The sequence below is a fragment of the Myotis daubentonii genome, chromosome 5, assembly GCF_963259705.1.
Source record: "Myotis daubentonii chromosome 5, mMyoDau2.1, whole genome shotgun sequence".
NCBI lineage: Eukaryota > Metazoa > Chordata > Mammalia > Chiroptera > Vespertilionidae > Myotis > Myotis daubentonii.
The window spans coordinates 99,450,652-99,455,830 of NC_081844.1; the positions used below are offsets into that span (position 1 = coordinate 99,450,652).

Consider the following 5,179-nt stretch of genomic DNA (forward strand, 5'->3'; position numbering starts at 1 on the left):
TAAATTAACACAGATGACTGGGCCAGGCTAGGGGCCAGTTGTTAGATTAACACAGATGACTGAGTCAGGGGCTAGGACCTATAAACGGGAACAATATAAAGGAAATGAGTTGCCTCCCAGGTATCTCTGGATAGAAATGAGTAAATACGTAGGTAGGGGGTAGAATACAAACTTTTCATGTTAAATGGCATCAGTCAAATCTTCACTTTAAAAAATTTTTTTAAATTGATTTCAGAGAGGAAGGGAGAGATAGAAATATCAATTATGAGAGAGAATCATTGATCAGCTGCCTCCTGCACGCCCCACACTACGGATCGAACCCACAACCTGGGCATGTACCCTTACCAGGAATTGAACAGTGACCTCTTGGTTCAAAAGTTGACTCTCAACCACTGAGCCATGCCTGCCAGGCTAGAATATAATTCCTAATATCCTTTTCTGATTATTCATTGTTATTGCATTATATACAATGAATTATTATTTAATCTTGTATTTTGTGAACTTGCTAGTCTTGTTTATTTGTTCTAGCAGTGTTTTTGTGGATTTCTTAGAATTTTCTACAAGATTTTATTTTATATAGATGAAGAAAATTTATAGTTTTACTTCTTTCTTGTTTACTTCTTCCTTTCTATTTATTATTAGTATGTTTATGAGAGATATTGGCCTGTAATTTATTAATTTGTTAATACTAATCTCATGGTATAAATTTTATAGAAGAGTTAATAAAAAATATTATTTCATTTCTTTCTAGAGTCAGAGTTAGTAATTGAGTCAGTTATTATGCTTTCCAACTCCAGAATTTCCATTAAAATAAATTATTTATAATGAAATTCTCTTTTTAATATGTCATTATCATCATAATTTCCTTTAATTTGTGAAACTTTTTTTTCTACTACTTTGAATATATTGATGGCAGTTGTTTTGTAGTCTTTCTCTGTCAAATCCAATATCTTGGCACCCTTAGAAATAGTTCCAACTGCCTGTTTCTTTCTTTTCCCTTTAAGAAGCAAACATTCCTATTTATTTTCATCCCATTAGTTTTATGATTGAAAACTGGACATTTTTGATATATTATAGCTATTCTGGATTCTGATTTTTTTCCCCTCCTAGAGTTTTTGTTGCTGCCATTTTGTTTAGTAAGCTGCCTGACCTAATTCTGTGCAGTCTATCTCTTCCTTGATGTGTAGACATTGATGTTTCTATTCAGTATTTTTTAAAATTGTTTTTTGTTAAAATCTGGCTTCCCATGGGTCGCCATTGAATCAGCATGACTTGGTATCTGGCCAATGATTGGTCAGAGGTTGTGTTTGTGGGGGGGTGGGGGGGATTTTTTCTATTCCTCTTAGGTTTTTGGCTGTGGTTCCATAATTTAAAAAACAAAAAAAAAAACAAAAAACAGATTAAAAAGAAAAAGACAAACAGAAGTTTATTAAAATGTGTATATATGAGTAACTTAGGAAGAGTAACTCAAAGAGGTGGTCTCTTATCTTATTTTTTATTTTTTAATATGAAATGCTTCATGAATTTGCAAGTCATCCTTGTACAGGGGCCATGCTAATCTTCTCTATATCATTCCAATTTTAGTATATGTGCTGCCAAAACAAGAACTCAAAAGGGTGGTTTAGAATCAAGGTCTATATAGCATCTTCAACAAAAAATAATAACTTGTAAAGAAATGACAGGACAAAGGAAAGCAATTTTAGGCTTCTGAGAGCAGCAAACTATGAGAAGGTAAGTATATGGGAAACTAATGGTAGATAAAAGCTACCTTGCTAATAGGGTCTAAAGTTGTCTCCAGTGATTAACTTTTGTCCTTCCTGGTAGAGAGGGGAGGATGGGCACCTTTGAAATGTGTGTCCTGCTTTTAGGCAAATAGGAAGCAGGCAGGGAGCTTTTCTAATATATGATTCTCAAATGCTTTCAGCCCAAAATAATCCTTGGGCTAAAGTAACATATTTTAGGGTGACATAACTTGATTTCCTTCATGTTCAAACATCTCAAGTTGGTAATATTTCCACCTATTATCAATGGATCTATGTGTGGTATAGGGAATGCTTTTAAAGTTTCATCAATTTACAAGTTTTCTCTGACGTTTACTTGCTGTTCTGCTCTCTTGTTTGAACTCTGCATATTTGCATGGCCTCGCATTAAGCTAGGGCTGTGTGACTTGCATTTTCATCTGACCTTGTACTTACACATAGCCTCTCAGACTCCCAAGGATACATAGTTGCTTATCAAGGCCCTCTATGTATGTCTCATTCTCTCTTCCTCCCAAATTTCTAGCTAGCCTGCCAGTTTATTACTAGACCCAACCAGGATCATCACCTCAGGCATGCTATGGCCTTGATCTTCACTCTTTTAACAATAGATGGTTCTCTTTCTGCCAGTACTTTTCTGACCATTCCTCCTAATCAAGAGATTCTTCTCCTGGAGTTAAACTGCTGTTTTTCACAGCTTGCCATACCCTAGTAGAGCTATGAGGCTGATAGTGCTTGCTGAGGAGTTGGAAGCAACTCCTGAGTAAAACCTGACAGATCCCCACTGTTATTATCCAAAATATAGGATATTTTTTTCTCGATTTTTACAAACCCTGGAACTTATCTTTCTGCCCATAAACTGTATAGTAAGTATGATATGGGAAAAGAGAGGGGAATAGATGTAGAGGAGATGACCTAACACCCACTGTGGGCAATTAAGTCCTTAGCCAATAATGGGCATTAGTGAAGATAATACTAATATTATCACGTACTATTATCATTTTCCCTTTGTTGACTACTTCTCATTCTTTGGTGTATTATCTTTTCATATTTACAGGGTTGCCTCTCTATGTTCTCCCATCCTCAAGCTTGTAAAATCCTAAGGCTTTCCTGACCTTTTCACTTCTAACAGGGCCCACCCCAAGCTCTGTATCTAGCAGAGTGCATAAGAGCACAGCTTCAGTAAATGCTGACTGAATACATGAATACTAAAAAAAATAGTTCCAGCCAGTGACAGAGTCTCTCTCCAGCAAGGATTACAAGACTATGCAATGCTCTCATGCCCTTCAATAAAAACAATTTAATACATTTTTAAAATATTCTTTTTTTATTTAAAATATAATTACTAATCCACTATTGATTACAGAGGTACAGAGAGCGAATATGTCTTTGGTATTTTCTAACTGATTAATAAAAGCTTATTCTTTACCACAATTACATGCAATTTATTCTTTTTTAGAATTTATTCTTTCACAATAACTTTTGAAGTAGGTAATTCTATTTGATCAGACTAGATGCACTAGAAAGAATACTATGGGCATGTGATTTTATTTATTTTTTGGTCTGTGTACCCTCACAATTAAAGCTAAGAAATCTTCACATCAGTACATTTTGTCTAGCCCTATAGTTCTCAAAAACACAAATTATTAGGGAAAACTCCAATAGTGCATGGTGTGAAGTTACAAGATACTTATACAAGAAAAGACTTCCCTGTTAAGATTAATCTTTAAAACATCCTATTTTCCATAAAACATACTTCCATTTTAAACCAATGTGTAAAGATATATGACTTTTCCTGCCCTTTTTTTAGTAAATAACATTACTTTCAACCAAGTTTATTTTAATGCTTTTGAAAAGTAGGTAATATTAGCAATTCTATCCTATATTATAAAAGGCTAATATGCAAATTGACTGAAGGGAGGAATGACCGGTCGCTATGATGCACACTGACCACCGGGGATAGATGCTCAATGCAGGAGCTGCCCCCTGGTGGTCAGTGTGCCAAAAGCTGGGTTCATGGCTGGTGAGCACAGCGGCATGGGGGGAGCTTCACCCACCTCTGCGGCAGTGCTAAGGATGTCCTACTGATGGTTTAGACCCGCTCCCCACAGATAGTGGGCCTAAGCTGTCAGTCAGACATCCCCTGAGGGCTCTCAGACTGTGAGAGGGCGCAGGCTGGGCTGAGGGACCGCTCCCCTCCCTGAGTACACAAATTTCATGCACCAGGTCTCTAGTAATAATATAACTAGCAAATATATAGCTGTAATTTTTAGATAGACATGGCAAATGCCTCTGTATAGGAAAAGTTGCTTTCATATATTGTATTTCTTTTAACGTCTTCAGGGTATCAGAATTTTATTATCTGAAAATTATCTGACTTTTTAAAAATGTATTATAAACATCAAAATGTCTTTGAGAGAAGCAAAGTGTGTGGGGGACTATAAAGCACTGGCAGTCTCAGGGTGAAAGAAGGGGAAATGTGGATTCCCTTACATCTAAAAGGGCGCAGCAGCCTGGCCAGCATGGCTCAGTGGTTGAACATCAACCTATGAACCGAGGGTCGCACTTTGATTCCTGGTCAAGGCACATGCCCGTGTTACAGGATCGAATGCAAGGATGGGGCATGCAGCAGGAAGCCAATCAGTGATTCTCTCTCATCATTGATGTTTCTATCTTTCTCTCCCTTTCCCTTCCTCTCTTAAATCAATAAGAACATATTTTTAAAATAAAAATAAAAGGCTGCAGCAGTATAAAGCCTTTGCTCCTTGACTGTAGACACCATGTGGTAAATTTTTAGTGGGGAATCTGATGGAAGAGTAAAACAAGAAATGTTTAGAGAATATAAACAAGTCATACTATCTAAGCTTCATGAAAAAAATGCTAATCCACTTTAAAATCATAATTATAGCACATAAGCCTAATCCAGGTAACACTACATCTAAAAAGTTATACTATACATTTAACATCTAATAATCCACATGCATGACCAGTCACATTTTTTCACATGCCTCTTAAAACATCCACTGTGGTTTCTCTCTGGCCATAAGCTTTTCATAATCCAATAGAACGTAAAGCCTCAGAAAATAATGCGATGACATGAAGGATGGTTAAAGCAGTGGACAATAGCATATCCCCATAAAATCTGATTCCTGACCCAACTCCATGAAGTAGATATTGTTACCTGAGGCCATAATGTTAAATAATTTTTCTCTAGGCTTCTGAACCTAGGGAATCAGGACCCGAAGCCCCTGACTGCATTGTAAGGTGAGGTCTAACCAATAAATCTCTTTTTCAAAGCAAAATCCTGCAGAGAAAGTGGGCACTGTTGATCTCACACAGACAACTAAATACCCATAAAGCTGTGCAATGTAAGTTATTCTATTACCTCTGTTGGATTTGGGTGATGAGTCACTCAGGTGAAG

General features: G+C 36.6%; 1 non-coding gene across 1 annotated transcript; it reads right to left on the minus strand.

Annotated features, from left to right (window-relative positions):
- Positions 1-1,501: 1,501 nt before the first annotated feature.
- LOC132236222 (U6 spliceosomal RNA) lies at positions 1,502-1,608 on the minus strand. The gene has a single exon (XR_009453188.1). It is a non-coding gene; the product is annotated as a U6 spliceosomal RNA (small nuclear RNA).
- Positions 1,609-5,179: the final 3,571 nt, after the last annotated feature.